General features: G+C 36.3%; 1 pseudogene; it reads right to left on the reverse strand.

Moving 5' to 3' along the window:
• Positions 1 to 3,506: 3,506 nt before the first annotated feature.
• The window catches only part of LOC117415890 (myoD family inhibitor domain-containing protein-like), a 39,875-nt pseudogene continuing 25,547 nt past the window's right edge, over positions 3,507 to 17,834 (reverse strand).

Below are 17,834 nucleotides of genomic sequence, written 5' to 3' on the forward strand. Positions count from 1 at the left end.
TTGAGTTCCTTGAGTCATCATCACAGAAGGATACAGCTTGGATTTTCAAAGTCAAGGGCGTAGCAGAAAGCCAAGCACAAAGGAATTTCTACATTCAAGACTTAAATAATAACCAAATGTGAGTTAGAACTTGTAAAATTGTACATAGTTACAAAATACAACACTGAAAATAATCTTTTTTTTTTTTCATTTTTATTTCAAAATCAGTGTTCAGTTTTACACCCAAACTCCAGTTTATAAAGAAATACAAATACAGCAAAGTTTGGCAAGTACAAAGAACAAAAAAGCACAAGCCTGAATTTCTTAGGTTTGTAGTAACAAGTTATGATCACAATATAGTATAAATCTAAAATTGTAGATTTGTCACTGTTTTATAGAATAGATACATACTAAACTGTCACCATAAGCTGTAATTTCACATTTTCTACTATACAAAAGGTGCATGTCATACCTGTAGAAAAATAATAACATACTGTTAATAAAATAAAGAGCAATGAACTAGCAAGAGAAATGACAAATATTACATACAAAACAAGCATTTAGCACATTTTAATGCACTGCTAAAAAATGTTTGCTAGAGATGAATAGTTTGAAAGTGCTAATACTGTATACTGCAGTACACCAAACAAAGACCAATAGCAAAAAAGTTAATATACAGATGTTTAGGTTTTCAAGGATATTTTAAAATTGTAAGCACCATATCTGAACCTGCTTGTAATAAATCTACTGTCAGGTAGTGCTGGGATGAACACGGGATTTGCATGTTCGGATATTAGCTCAATTTAAATGCAGGCAGAGACAGCATAGCAGCAGGGGCAGTGGGGCGTGGCTGTTGCCATTGCTGTTTCTTCACAGTAAACAGTGGCCATCGACACGTTTTCATAAACTAATAACATGAGGTCTACTTGTGCCTTTTTGTAGCTGAACAAGCAAACGAAAACTGAAATTTAACTTTAAAACATTTCAAATAAAACAAACATGGAAATGGCGTTGTAATGTGAAGGGGGAAAAAAAAAGTTTTTGTTCTTGTTTATTATATTCCACATAACAGAAAGTCACAACAGAACATATACAGTCTACGTAAAAGTCACTACACAACATTTTCAGGAAGTTGGGTTCTGTTTAAGCGAGGCATTTCTGTCCCATGAGATTCTGGCTCGCTCTAAAGCAGCACAACGCATTTTTGTGCCGGATGGCTTTCCATAGAGATCACTAAGGGTGCACACATAATCTGGTTTGTTTACTTTTTGCTGTCTAAAACTTTTAAATAGAGGCTCAAGAGCTGAAGAAACAGATTCTGTGGTGTTGTTTTTTTTTTTTTATATTATATTAATCTCACATATCACACAGAGCTCTTTTTCATTTGCCATTTTTTGAAATGGTGAGACGGTAAATTAGTGCAAGGTATTATTGTCATTTGTAGTGAATACGAACATCTCATTTTTGTATCCGAATACATGTCAAAAAATATTCGTTTGAATATTCTGATATTTGTCTCAGCACTACTGTCAGGTAACCTGGTGACCCACACTACTTTTTCAGATTTTAAACATCTTCTGGTGCACCAGTATTTGAAAATATTCCATTTAGCACCCTTTAGTTTACCTACTAACACACATTTCTGTCTAACTGAAACATCAATATGGGTCCACCAATAAAAAATGGCTGAGATTTTATTTGTTTATTTTTCTTAATACTTTATTGACAAAATGACAGAGCAGCAGCTAGGGACAAGTATTTAGCATTGCAAGCTAAAAGAAACACCACCACACAAACAATTAGCCTTACATTTTCACAGATGCTATGATGACATACTCAAGAAATGGGAAAATGCACGGGTTCTGTGAAGGTTGTGACCACCATTATATAATCGTATCCTTAATAATGACAAACAGCAAATTATGTAAATAGCCAACAGTTCGTAATATACTACTTATTGGAGATGCCATTTTGCGAGATGAGATGGACAATATCCTGAAAAAAACAAACAAATTAAGAGTGTACTCTGTATTGTTTTCATTAAGATTTCTTTCAGATTGTTGGTTTATACACATCTATTGTACCTGCTAATTCAAAATGACATTCAAATCTTACGTTTGTCTGACTACAGAGGTCAACCAAATATGTTTTAATTCTAAAAATGTCTAAAGAAATCTGTAAGCTCTGGGTACTAATACTGCTAAAATGAACTGCTTGTTTTCATACCAAGTACCTGCAAGCATGCGTCCTGAAATGTCCATTTGGATGTTTATATACTTTGAAAATGCTAAACTAGTGTAAAACTAGTCACGCATGTTAAATGTCTATTATTGCCGAAGCTACTACTGGAACGCCAGTTGAACATGTATAATAAACCTTGGTAACCTGCAAAAATACTGCTTAACACCAGTAGAACCGCCAGACTTTCTTACTACCTAGAACCGCCGCGCCAGTCATTTTAACTGGTACATTTTTAAGCCTTGTGGCTAGTTCCAAAATAAAATATCTCCTTCTGATATTTGCCCCGTTACATTCCTTGTATCAAACGAAAGATTGATAGCTCCCCAGGTGAGATGCCAGGTAAGTGGCCATCTTGGAGTTATTGTTGTACAAATCCAGTCAGGCAAATATCTGTCTGATGCCGGGCGTAACTCGTTGCTCTCATATTAAACGAAATAATATCTCAATATTTCTCAAAAAAGATTCTGTGACATTGTCTATAAAAACAAATTGTGATCCGCCGTTACTTACATCCACTCGCTGTGCATGTCAAAGGATTAGCATACAGCCACACCATCCCACATTCCACAATGAAATACACAGTGACGTGGCCGAGAGGTGGGAGGGGTGTGTCTTGTATACTGTATGTAAAAAAAAAAAAATAGAATATTGTACGTTATATTTTTAAACATCGTGTATTGTAATACCCGGTCAATGTGACCCGTCTGGCGGTTCTAGGGATGCGTTTTTATAACTTTGTCACTTTTGCGAATCTGCTGCTCAAACACTGTCTGGTTATTTACTTCATATATTTAGGAAAAGTCAAGAGTGGACGTGCGCATGGGATGGGATTCACTAACGCAGAGTTATTTCAATTTTAAACCTAAAATGGTCAAACGGTTCTAGTATTAATGTGGAAACTAAAGACTAAATTGCAAATTGGTCTCAAAGTGCTAACAACATATTATCTAAGATATGACTTAATACATCTGAGAGAAATGATAAATGTCAAAAATCATTTTTAAAGAGTACAGTTAATTCTAGCTTGAAATGTCAGTCAGCTGTTAATATTGTTAACTTTGCAAAAATCCCAAACTAATTTAACAGCACCAGTAAATATTTGGCACCAAGGGGTACAGCAAATTAGCAGGGCAGTTTAAACAATTCAAATGTATAGCTAAGCATACATGCTGTAACTCTTCGGCCTGTTTATATTATTATGCGCAGCACAAACTGAACATACGTCTATTCCTCTGCAATGCATATACCAGCTATCTACAGACTCAAAAGTTTGAACTCTTTTTATAAAAAAAAATTCTCCCCAACAAGTCTTTGTTATAATAAAGTCTTCTGTTACTCTATTTTTATATATTTTACTTTTCAGTGTTTATCTTTTAGGAATTTGCAATCATTTTTGTAGATGAATTAACTGGTTCTTTCTGGTATTGCCCATGTACTTATCTGGAGATTTGTGTGAAGGTGTCCGAGAGCTGAACTGACTCACAGTGTGCACTGTATGCTTAGAACAGCCTGGAAGTTCATTATTGAACACAAAAACCTTTCAGATGTTCTTTCAGTGTTTATGGGTTTTCTGTTTTGGGTTTTTTTTTTATCTGCATATATTGGTTAAATATAGAAACCTCAGTTAAAATCCAACCAAATCTCTCCACCATCTAGCTTATAGTATATTACAACAAGATGTTCATGTAGGGAAGCAAATGCCACAGCACTCCATACAGATTTCCAAGCAGTCTGAGGACTCACAACAGGTGTCCATTATGCCACAGTCCATTTCGCAGGGGCAGTTACAGTCATCCCCCAACTCATCCCCACAGCAGCAACAGCAGGCCTCAGACGTACAGGTGCCACACGAAGCTTGTGCCACTACAATGTTAGAGGGCAAGGAACTCACAGAACAGGCAGGCCAGGATGCAGTGCACACAGCAGTCTGCGTCAGGACCCAGGAGGGAGAACAAGTAGTGCCAAAAACAGGGAAAGAAAAAGAAAGAGGCTGTTAAAGTAATATAAAATAAACACATGCAATGCAGTAATCCAACCCCCACCCCCCTTCTCATCAAGAACTTTTCACATTGGCAGGTAAAAAAAAAAAAAATTATAATGATTTGACAACCTACCAATCAACCTGCAATTATGTCCTCTGACAAATTTCAAAAGCGCCTCACTAATTTTTAAGAGGGAGCCTCATTCCGTTGCAAGCAGTTTCTTAGGGGTGAGGGTTAATTACCAATTTCTTTTGAAGTACTTGAATAATATATATATATATACATCTTAGTTAGTCTTGATATATTTTTCATTCAGTCTCCCTTTTTCTTCTCGTAGGCCTCCAGCTGAAACTAAATCAGTTATTCCATAGATCCTTAAGCACTAGATTTTTTACTTCACACTTCAGCCGAGTAATACCATCGTATGCATAGGGTTAGGACACGGACACCGTTGAACCTTTCTGCCATCTTTTGTAACTGCTGACTCTCAGAGATGTGGTTGTCACAGACATACTCATTTAGGACAGCTGCATGAAGACAAGTCTCACAAGGAGAATTACGACAAACACATAGAGAGTGTACAGCAGAAGCAGAAAGAAAAACTACCTGTTCCTAAAACAGGTCTGTAAGAAGACAAAGAAAAAAGAAGGAATCAGCAGTGCTTCAAAAGAATAAATTACAGTTTTGGGACTGATTAGCAAATTTTATAATAGAAACATTATCATGCAAACGCATTGGCTGATCACATAAAACTGATTAATAATGTCCCAAATTTCAGCAAACTGATTCGCTCTTGCTGATGTTTTTCTCCTTTGTGATTAACATTTAACCTTATTTTAGAAGTTGTACGTGTCTGCTTAATGTTTTCACAAATTAGTTGTATTCCAATTCAAATGGAAAACTCAACATTTCGTTCTTTTTCATTTTCTTTCATCCCTATTGCCACACTTGGCTTCTTTGCAAGCTTTTTTTGTGCCTAGCGGGAACCTTGTAAGCTGTAAAAGGAGGCATAGTATGGGTTGATTTGTCCTAATACCCACTGTATCCAACAAGGCATAGGATGTTAAGCCAATAATTCAGCGAGCTTTCATGTTGCCCTGAGAGGTCACACATACAATGGTAAACGTGTTCACTTACAAAGATATTGACCTTGTCCATTTCTCTGTTTAAGCTAGCTATACTGGCAGAGTTCAGAACACTCAAAACAAATCTCCAGGCACTCCGCAGTCTCACAGCAAGAATCAAAGAGGGCAAAATCACAATCGATGTGGCAGTTGAGGTCCTCAGCAGGGGTTTCCTGGAGGCCCACACAGCAACAGGAACAGCAGTCATAGCAGGTGTTACAGGCTACATGCAGGCAGGAGGAGCAGACCTCCAGGAGGCCAAGGGTGAACTCAGCACAGTGACAGAAGAGACAGGCCAGAACCAAAGAAACACAGCAGTCTGACACAAACAGGAGACAAGAGTAAGCCAACAGAGGTCAACAAAAATGGACAGAGGAGAGGGTCAACAGAATTCAATGACAAATGAGCACAAAAACCTGGTTGTACAGAGAAGAGGTAATGTTTTGTTTTGGTTGTTAATTTTTTTTCACTCCATAACACTTTGGGAACTCATTTTGGATGTACAATTATTTATTGATATTCATTTACATATTATCCAAATCACAGACTGTATTTCATGTTTTTGTATTGTATAGCTTTCCACCTCTTTCATGACAACACATGTGTAATTGGAATCCAGCTAACCACACTGTCATTTATCTGATGTGTATATATATATCTATATATATCTATATATATATATATATATATATATATATATATATATATATATATATATATATACAGTACTGTGCAAAAGTTTTAGGCAGGTGTGCTGTAAAGTAAGAATGTTTTCAAAAATAGACATGTTAATAGTTTATATTTATCAATTAACAAAATGCAAAGTGAGTGAACAGAAGAAAGATTTACATCAAATCAATATTTGGTGTGACCACCCTTTGCCTTCAAAACAGCATCAATTCTTCTAGGTACACTTGCACACAGTTTTTGAAGGAACTCGGCAGGTAGGCTGGCCCAAACATCTTGGAGAACTAACCACAGTTCTTCTGTGGATTTAGGCAGCCTCAGCTGCTTCTCTCTCTTCATGTAATCCCAGACAGACTTGATGATGTTGAGATCAGGGCTCTGTGGGGGCCATACCATCACTTCCAGGACTCCTTGTTCTTCTTTACGCTGAAGATAGTTCTTAATGACTTTCGCTGTATGTTTGGGGTCGTTGTCATGCTGCAGAATAAATTTGGGGCCAATCAGATGCCTCCCTGATGGTATTGCATGATGGATAAGTATCTGCCTGTACTTCTCAGCATTGAGGAGACCATTAATTCTGACCAAATCCCCAACTCCATTTGCAGAAATGCAGCCCCAAACTTGCAAGGAACCTCCACCATGCTTCACTGTTGCCTGCAGACACTCATTCGTGTACCGCTCTCCAGCCCTTCGGCGAACAAACTGCCTTCTGCTACAGCCAAATATTTCAAATTTTGACTCATCAGTCCAGAGTACCTGCTGCCATTTTTCTGCACCCCAGTTCCTGTGTTTTCATGCATAGTTGAGTCGCTTGGCCTTGTTTCCACGTCGGAGGTATGGCTTTTTGGCCGCAAGTCTTCCATGAAGGCCACTTCTGACCAGACTTCTCCGGACAGTAGATGGGTGTACCAGAGTCCCACTGTTTTCTGCCAATTCTGAGCTGATGGCACTGCTGGACATCTTCCGATTGCGAAGGGAAGTAAGCATGATGTGTCTTTCATCTGCTGCAGTAAGTTTCCTTGGCCGACTACTGCGTCTACGGTCCTCAACGTTGCCCGTTTCTTTGTGCTTCTTCAAAAGAGCTTGGACAGCACATCTGGAAACCCCTGTCTGCCTTGAAATTTCTGCCTGGGAGAGACCTTGCTGATGCGGTATAACTACCTTGTGTCTTGTTGCTGTGCTCAGTCTTGCCATGGTGTATGACTTTTGACAGTAAACTGTCTTCAGCAACCTCACCTTGTTAGCTGAGTTTGGCTGTTCCTCACCCAGTTTTATTCCTCCTACACAGCTGTTTCTGTTTCAGTTAATGATTGTGTTTCAACCTACATATTGAATTGATGATCATTAGCACCTGTTTGGTATAATTGTTTAATCATACACCTGACTATATGCCTACAAAATCCCTGACTTTGTGCAAGTGTACCTAGAAGAATTGATGCTGTTTTGAAGGCAAAGGGTGGTCACACCAAATATGGATTTGATTTAGATTTTTCTTCTGTTCACTCACTTTGCATTTAGTTAATTGATAAATATAATCTATTAACATGTCTATTTTTGAAAGCATTCTTACTTTACAGCATTTTTTCACACCTGCCTAAAACACAGGTAGTGGTCGAAAAATGGAAACACCAATATAAGGTCACACGCACACATACATACCCAAAGAAAAAGATTCTACGAGTATTGGTCAGTTTCGCCCTATTTCCCTGTTAAGCGTGGAAGGCTAAATATTCTTCAGCATTGTTGCTCAGTGATTGTCAGCTTACCTATCTCTGTGCAAAGTTTGGTTCACTTTGGCAGGGTTCCGTAGTTTTTAAAAGGTTTTAAAGGGACCTGGGCCTCAACACAAATATAGCCAATGGCATATCCAGGACAACAGTGCAGACAATCTAGCATAACAACTAGTGCCTGTAAAAGGGTTTGTATTTTTCAGAATATGAGATGATGGTAATCTTTATTCAATAAAAGCAGTAATGATATACGCATCTGAACTTACTTGTTTAGTACAAGAATGGCAGAGTTAAAAGAAAGATGTATCCCTTTTTTCATTGTTTTGTTAATTCATATAAAATACTTCTGAATATGCACAAAGACTGCTCCTTATAGCAACAGAATGTCACTTTGAATTAATGTCTGTTTAGAAAGAGACAGTCTCACTTACACATACTCTTATTTAAGAATTTGCATAAACAACCTCCATCCAATTAAGTTTTTTATTATTCAATCACATGGACAGAAACATGGCATTTATTTATTTTCTCATTTGAAATGCAACATATTCCTTGTTTTAAATAAAACAGTGTTTATTTTTTGCTGTTTTTGATCCAGCAAAAAACTTTAAAATTGATGTTACTATGCTATTTACTCTATTTTTCTATATCTGTGAATCATTTAGTTATCTGCTAAATAAACAAATAACAATGTTAGCTTACGTTGCCTCATTTATAGCTACTCAAATATTTCAAAATTAACAGCCACACACCATATAATCTAAAACTCAGTTAATATAGCAAATTACCACAGCAAAATGTGCACATAGGCAGGGCTTCTCTTTATATATATATTTGATTTGAAGGCAGCGAATGCTGTTGAAGGACTTGTCCTAGTCCTTTTTGCAATCCTCAAAACAAAAATTGCTTAAATAATCTTTTGTTGTTTCGCTCCAGGATATACAGTAAATGTATTTTGAAAAAAACACAAGCCATTTTTGTATTGTATGTATCGAACAGAATATTCTATAAAATAAATAAACCCTCTTTGTTGTAAAATACCCAACAAACTCTATGTACAAGCAGAAAATAACTTGATAAAGAAAGAAATACAAGTTCAGAAAAAAAGGGAACTGGAAAGACACATGAAATGGAAATGCAATTGTCCCTTCCTTTCCTTAACTAATTATCAAATGAATGACTCCATGAATTTACCAAGAAACTTTTTTTGAATCATCAAATCATGTTAAAAATAACTACCAGTTTTAATACTAATACGTGACAGGCACCTCATCTCCTACCCTCATTATAAGCTTACAACTTCATGACTAACAAACAATAATCCTCTTAAAATCACCTTCATTATAACACAGATCTCATTATAAAATGCTGGGTTCCCAAGGATAGTGCTAAAATGTAAAGTGTATAAATAATGAAGGAGCCACTTGATCCAGTTTCAAAGTTATTCATCCTAATCATGAATATAAAAAAATGCTCTGGTAAATGTGTTTTATGTTTAACGTTCAAATGCAGTAACGCTGTTTTCTTCACTGGTTTACATCTTGTTATGCTTTTTTTTTTTTTTTTTTTTTTTTTTTTTTTTAATTATTTGGGGTCTAATAATTGATCTAAACTAAACAGTGTTGGATCTAAATTATGCCACAGTTTAAAACATACAATTAGGGCTTTTTGTGTTATGAATCAGACATTTAATAGGCTACATATACAATGATAATAGAGGTAGCACGCTATGACTGTAGCGCTATTTCGTGAAAAAAAAGTGCATTTCCAAAAATCTAGAAAACTGTAGTACTATGACATAAAAATCCTAGAAAAACAACATCCCATGGTAGGTGCCAGAAGTTGTTGTAAACCTAGCCATAGTTCACTTGCATTTCTTTAGTGTACTTCTGTGTGTAAAAATATATAAAACTTCAGAGAAAGACATCTTAATGATTTAAATGATGGCAGTATTTACATGCACCACCATTTAGATCAATTATATACAGTACGTATCCTTAGTATCTTTAAATTCTCTGATCCACAGATTCAGACTGCTGAATCGGACTGCTAACGAGTGCCTAGAGTTTCCCCACATACCTTCTGGGGATGATCCGGGCTTTTGAGAGTTTATAGAGCTGACTTTGCTCTTTTTGCTGCTATCGCTGCTCACAGACAGGCTGGACTGTAGTTTTCTGTGCATTTTCTGGGAAACAGGAGCCGAGAGTTTTCTGTGGTCTGCACTTGCATATGTGACCCCATTGTGAATTCCAGTTCCATTACTCAGACCTGCGTGGCCATTTTGCAGCTTGCCAGTTTTTTCCTTGCTCTGTTCCAGTGCTGAAGCAATTGGCTGAGGCAGGGCTTGAGGTTGGGCTGAAGAAGAAAAACACAAAAAGTTTAGATAATGTTATAATCAAATTATCAAGATTGTTTTTAAAACAATTTAAGCCCTTTAAAATAGCATTGCTGCTTAAGATTCATAATTGCTGTTTTTGCTGCTGAGCAGATTAAAAGGTCAAGAAACATATCTATACAGTATACACATATAGCCTATATGTTTTGGCACACTCCCCTGTTAAGTGACAAATGTTCCTGAAGAATAATTCTACTTTTTAAATTCCAAAATATTGTATTGTAACATGTACGCAGAATATACTATTTCAGTCATGTACAGCTTTCAGAGAAAATTAAGTTTGCATTGAAGAAAACTATAGTAGTTAATATTATTATTCGAAGTTGTAGCTTTTGTGATCAATGACTGCATTTCTGTTGTTCTGCATCATCTCTGAACACAAGTTTATCAGTTTGGAAATTCAAAACTGAGCTAACATTTTTTATTACTTCGATGTATATTAAAAGGTGCCAGATTTGTATAAAAAACTTTTACTTGGCCTTTTACGATTTAAAATAAAGGTAATAGTTGAGTTGGTAAATTATCAACAAGATGCAATTCCATCTTTCACTTAATCATTGAATTTTGATTATCTTTTTAAAATCAATATGATCTGATGTCTTTTTAGCATGTGCTGCGGCAGGTAATTACACCTCTGCTCTACTCTTTTGCAATGATTAGTTGAACATAAAAGAAACATCTAAACACCTTCTCTCACTTAAAATAGCATAAGAAGGTTTTGTTAATAAATTCATGCATTTTACTAATATTTTTATTTAAAAAAAACCACACACACATTAAAAGTTTAATGTGCTCATATGAAACATAAAACTTGAATGGATCTATCTGTTGCCTTATTTGGCATATATACGATATATTTATTCAAAGCAATCGTTCTTTAAAGTACATGATCTCTGTCTCAAATGTCTTTGTTCACATGTATAACCAAGACTGGTAAGAGAACGTAGACTGCATTTGCACACATACTGCATTCAGGTGTATTAGAGAAACCCTCCTTCTCCAGCTAATGATGCAGTCCTTTCACGCTGCCTTACCGCAGCTCTTATTATTCCAGTCTTTACATGTGACAGCTCTGAAAGCCAACCATAGACCATCTGATAAAATGGAACAGTGGCATTTTCAGAAGTGGAACTTGTGCACATTCAGCTCTACTGGGAACCCAATGTTACGTTCCATCTGCATTATAAAAGATACAATGGAACATATAAGTTATGAGGCGTTTTGAATTATTCATTTTTTTTTGTCTGTATATTCAAGTTTCTTTTTTTTTTATTTTTACAAGCTCTGCATTTTGCAGTGCATAATAACACACAGTAGCAGGTAAGTACAAAGTCTGACAGATCTATAGTGACATTTTGCAAGATACCTGAACTTTTCGAATACATTACATGACACTACACTACATAGTTATGTAATCAACACATGCCATTATTGAACTGAAAATCTAGCACAACCACTTTAGCAAGGTGTTACACAGGATGCATCTGATAAGCACACATATTTTTTCATAAAAAATAGCATTGCAAATCTCTTTATCGGAAAGCCTTTGACCTGTACATTTGACTAAGTTAAAGTGCCTCAAATTACTCCTTTGTTCATGTCCTTTCACCATCATGTAAATTTAAAACAGCTAATTCCACATATTTAAATTTAAATAATGTATTAAAATGATTGTGATTTTTTTTAAACATACCATACTATAAAAACAGGGGTTCCCAAACTGTGGTCCGCGACCCAGTCCCGGGTGGGCCACAGGAGCGATGACACTATGTATTTCTGTCTATTAATAGCGAAAAGCAGGAGCCAGTAAATAAAGTGTAGCAAGGGAGTTGAATTTCACAAATCAGAGCTAACAGATTGCCTACCTGTAGGCGGGATGTAAAGCGAGAGCTCTGACAATAGGGCAGTGTTAAGGTCATGTGATCGCTCTGCTGGCAGATGTAAACAGTGTGTTCAGCATTAATAAAATAACAGTATGTCGAATCTGCTACCAAAGAATACGTTTTGCAAAGTATAAAGAACAAAAAAGGCAGCTACAGGAGTTAGAATGCATTTGTACCGTGGACTCAGTTTTGAGGTGCTGGAATGTTTTTTTTTCTTAGTTACTTATGAAAGGCTCTCGTTTCCTTCTGTATTGTGTGCATTCGTCTTTTTTGTGCATGACAGTTCAGTGTGAGAGGCAACGGCTGGACGTTTTAGTTACACAGTGTTCAGAAATTAGGATTTAAGAGTTATGTTTTTGTGCACGTTGTACTGGTTTTACTCAAAAGTGATTCCTGTTCAAGTATTTATGAATGGTAATAATAAGTCATGCTTGATTGATGACCAAGAAAAATAACATTTCTAAAATGTTCAATTGCACAAAGGTACCCAATTTAAAGGTGTGAGAAAAACGTCTGTTTAGTTTTTGCAATTTATTTTATTTACTAAAGTTAAAGTGTTTAAAAAAAATATATATTTTCACTCAGTGCATATTCTATGTGATTACCATCTTTTACACTATTTATTCAAATAAATAAAGGCCAGTTTAGATTATTATTATTATTATTTATTTCTTAGCAGACGCCCTTATCCAGGGCGACTTACAATCGTAAGCAAAAACATTTCAAGCGTTACAATACAAGTAATACAATAAGAGCAAGAAATACAATAACTTTTGTTCAAGTAAAGTACAAGTTTGACAAACCACAATTCAATAATACATAATAATATACCTAATAATATAGATTAGGTTTATTTATAATGTTACAGGTTTAAACATATAAAATGTTTTTAATTTGACATTTTCCCAAGGAGTGCTAAGTGGACCACAGTGCCTAATGCAACTGAACAGGTGGGCCTCAGGTAAAAAAAAGTTTGGGAACCCCTGCTATAAAAGACACAAAAAAACTTGATATGACCTGTGATTTGATTCAAAGCAGGAATCACGACCACAAATCTAATTCCATGTGACTCTGTCACAGGGAGCCCTCTAGCTGGTTGGTGGAGTGTGTGTGTCTGTTAGAAATCAGATGCGACGTGCAGGCAGAGACGCATTGCTAAGCGACGAGCTAAGCAGGAGGCTCGCCCTGCGCTAAGCTGATCAGGAGTTCCGTATTGGCTGGGGGGCTTGCCCAGGGATGCTGCGCAGAGCTCAAAAAGCGGCTGTGCCACAGCTCGGGGCGATTGCAATGCCATTGACACGCAGTCGAGCTCTGTGTGTTTGCTGACATCAAGGAGGGAAACATCCGCTCTGCAGGAGCTACTACCACGGAACCCTTTAACTGCAAGATGGTGCCTGTGAAGGCGATTGCTCAGCCAGGACCGTCGGAACGGCCTGGAGTCACTGGAAGGCCAGGACTTTGGAAGCAACAGAACAGAAGTAGGTCAGTTTGGGGGACGTGGATCCCAAAACAGTATAGAGAGGGATACTGTAGAGTAGTAGGTTCCTGGAGCAGAATGTTCCTTTTAGTGGGACTAGTGCTCGTCATTTTGTGTGGCAAACTCTTATTTTTAGGTTTGTTTTGTTTTGGTTTCTTTATTAAATGTGACGCTAGGGTTACCATTGTTAGTACCCTAGTGTCAGTACACTAGGAGCGGCGTATCAACACCAATGCTCCATGTCTGTGTCAGTATTTTCCAGTGACTACCCACACACGTAACACATTCCCTGATGCTTAATGCTCATATGAGTATTTATTAAACCACGTCATAAAAATAATAATAATAATAATAATAATATCTATTTTTATATAGACCTTTCATTGTGGACCTCCATCACAAAGCTCTTTACAGAGGTAAGCTGTGAACTGTGCATTATATGCAGAGTCACTTACAATAGGACATTGATTTAACATCTCATCCGCAGGATAGAGCACAAAGAGGTTAAGTGACTTGCTCAGGGTCACACAGTGAGTCAGTCAGAGGCAGGGTGGGATTTGAACTGGTGACCTTCTGGTTACAAGCCCTGCACTTTAACCACTGGACCACACTGCCTCCTTAAACCTCCCTAAACCCAGTTATGTGTAGTATGAGACAAGAAAATAAGATTTCAATGGTAGATTATTGAAACTGAATTTTAAATTGCAGTACAGCTGCAATGTTAACCGTATCCATGTGAAACACAAAATGCAAATTTGCCATTTTACATCTTCCGAAGATCTCAATGCCATCTTTTATATTTGGAGATTTCAGAATTCTACTTGCATGTAGAAGCTTATTATCCTCTTTGGAAGCTCCATGATTTAAAGCAGATGTCCTTTTGAGTTGAGACCACCTGCAAACCTCCATGCATTTATTTGTTTTCCGCATGCCTAACCATTTACTAATTTAGCAAACCACTTTAAGTCAATATCTTAAACAAAGCATGCAATATGCTCCATGACCAGCACAGTAGAAGCCACACAAACATTTTGCTACATCACCTGCGTCCCAGGAAAACAAAGCTTGAATATGAAAAATGGCCGCCTGCATTTAAATTATGGAAATTACAGTGAGAGTAATTTTATGCTCAGCTGCTCCAGCCACAAATTTTATTTAGATAGATAGATATATATTTTTAAAGATACTAATGGACATTATTTATTTTTAACTATGGGGGGAAAAAAAAAAAAAAAACATTGGTACTCTAATACTGAATTTCGAAACCCATTTTAAAACACACACATTAGCCATTTTTAAAATCATCCCCAGGAAGTGAATGTTTAATTAAAAATTCTACATCTGAATGACACACAAAAAATATATATATATATATATATATATATATATATATATATATATATATATATATATATATATATATATATAAAATCATTCATCACCACAGGGGACAGTAACATCGGTGTAACTGATTAAGAACATGACTAAAGAAAGATCTGGTGCTAGCAGCACTGAGATATTGAGTACAGTAGTGCTAAAGGGGTATGAAAATATGTTTTAAAGAATGCTTCAGTTCAGTAACTTGTTAATAGTTCATAGATAAATTGAGAGTTCCTGTTTAAATAATATTTAATCATAACTTGGGGTGAATACAGGTAATATAATCTTAAAATGTTGTCAGCACATTCTCATGTCACAGCATTGTATTATCTGCAAAATAAATGACTTTTGTATATGCCTCATAAGTCTTTTTTTACTTTCTAGAAGACATTTCCTTGCTACAGTTGAAAAGATGACAAAACTATAAAATAAATCACTGGTTTGTAAAATGTTTCTTCAGGTTGAAAAACTGTATTTTTTTACTGAGGTTTCAGAACCACGCTGTGTAAAGGAGAAGCCAAAATAGCCTGGCAGCAAAATTCCATTTCCTGTTCTGGTAAGTCAAGAAAATATAAATAGCTATATGAAAACCACTACATAACCCCCACAACATGAGTCTCTTGTTTCTGGTTTACTAGACAAAAAATGCATTCTAAATAACCTTACAAATATCCTAAACATCCCAGTAAACAGCAGCTATCAAGATATCATCCAAATCTCGATCCAATTAACTTTTTGGCACCATTATCCAGATAGAGAATTTATTGTACAGTCTTTCTAATGTGGCAAGGTGGGGGAATGGAAAGAAAAGTGTGTGTGTGTGCACAGGTGAGGTGTGGTTGGCTGGGAAAAAGCAATTCTGCCTTGCCTGGAATGTGGTTGAGGTATAAATTGGCAATCAATTAAGCCTCAGCCACATGGTATAAAAGCTGGCCTTTGTTCCCAGTATGTAGAGAGGCTGTCTGTGTGAAACCTCGATGAAAAGTGTGCAGCATGAGAAGAGTCCTGTGTGGTCAAAGTACATTTAAAAGGTACTATGTGAACCTGGGTGTGTAATAAGTGTTTTTGTTGAACTGGGAAACGGCTCAGCCGTCCGATTGATCGTTTAGGGATTGTGAAGAAGTTTAGCCAAGACTCCAAGGGGAGCTAGGGTTTTGTTTTATTATTTTGTGAATAATAAAATTGCATGAAAGTGCTAATCTTACAGTTTCTGTGTCTGGGTCACTAATTGAAGAGTGCAAACCAGCATTGGCCAGGGGCTATATATATATCACTAAATAGAATCATTTTAGACAGTGGCAAATTATCCATTACCTAATTTTACATCTGCAATAACCCAAATTAATATTTGTGTGGTTCTGAGGCAATTGCTGTAGTACTACCTGTAGCAAAGCCCCCCCCCTTGCTTTACTCCCTAATCCACATACTTTACAGATATAGCAAACACTGTTCTTCACCATTCACCACAACATGCTGAGTTCATATTTGTTTTGTTTCAGCTCCTCCACCTGAAATGTACTTTATTTATTGGCCATCAGTTTTGTTTCAAAAGAGAATTACATGGATAAACTAATGAAATTGCATGCTGAAAAGAACATTGGCAGCCTGTTCTATCTTGTCGCAAAGTTTCTATCAGCTACTGTAGATTCATATCTTTAAAACTTCATAGCTAACACGTTTCTTCAAAGACGACCTATGGGTCAAAACATGTTAGCTATGTTTGCTGTGAAGTTTTAAAAGATATGAAATAGACTATTGCGTTTATTGATAACTCTGTGTGGATATGGACTTGATTTTAACGGGAGTTGCTGTCTTTATTTTCCCCCCTTCGCTGTGGCTGTCCACTGGAGGAGATTTTTGTGTGTATCAGTGCTGGGACGAACACAGAATTTTCATGTTCGTATATTTGATCAATTTAAATATTCGTTCATTTTTCAAAAAGTAATAAAAGCTATTATTGCTGTGAAAGCAGGCAGACACAGCAGAGCAGCAGGGGCAGGGGGCGTGGCCATTGCCCCTCTGTGTGTGCCTTTTATTTTACAGCAAGACTTTACAATATGTAACACGTTAAAATGGAAACATATCCCAGGAGTAAAGAATAAGTTGTGTAGGATTTACTTTACCCCAGTGAATTAACTACAAAACAAAAGGTTGACAAACAGCAATTCAAGTTAAACATTGTTTTGTTTATTCCACAAATAAACATTACATAAAGTTGACAACACATTTTATTTATTTCATTCCTTGCCATTGCTTCACAGTAAACAGTGGCCATAGACATGTTTTCATAAAGTACAGTAGTAACATGAGGTTTACTTGTGCCTTTTTGTAGCAGAACAAGCAAACGAAAACTGAAATTTAACTTTAAACACTTCAAATAAAACAAATGTGGAAATGGTGTTGTAAAGTGAAGGGGGAAAAAACTCACCGGTTTGGTTATCATTTATTACATTCCACATAACAGAAAATCACAACAATGTGTATGTATATATATGTATATATATATATATATATATATATATATATATATATATATATATATATATATATATATACACATATACACGCACACACACGCTATATAGAAAACACTACACAACATTTTCAGGAAGTTGGGTACTGTTTAAGCGAGGCATTTCAGAATGATGTGCTTGCCTTTTCTCTGTCCCATGACCAGCACAACACATTTTTGTCTCAGATGGCCTTCCACAGAGATCACTGTGCATGCGCACACAATCTGGTTTGTTTACTTTCTGCTGTATAAAACGTTTAAATAGAAGAGCTGATTGTGTTTTATATATATATATATATATATATATATATATATTAGCTCAAAGAGCCAGCTGCCCAACGTTTCGATATGTTGTACATGTCTTTCTCAAGGGAGCCTGTGTTTGAATCAAAACATTGGAGGTATTTATAGGTTTTTGACGGCATGACAACTACTTGTTATTGT

The sequence above is a fragment of the Acipenser ruthenus genome, chromosome 7, assembly GCF_902713425.1.
Source record: "Acipenser ruthenus chromosome 7, fAciRut3.2 maternal haplotype, whole genome shotgun sequence".
Taxonomy (NCBI): Eukaryota; Metazoa; Chordata; class Actinopteri; order Acipenseriformes; family Acipenseridae; genus Acipenser; species Acipenser ruthenus.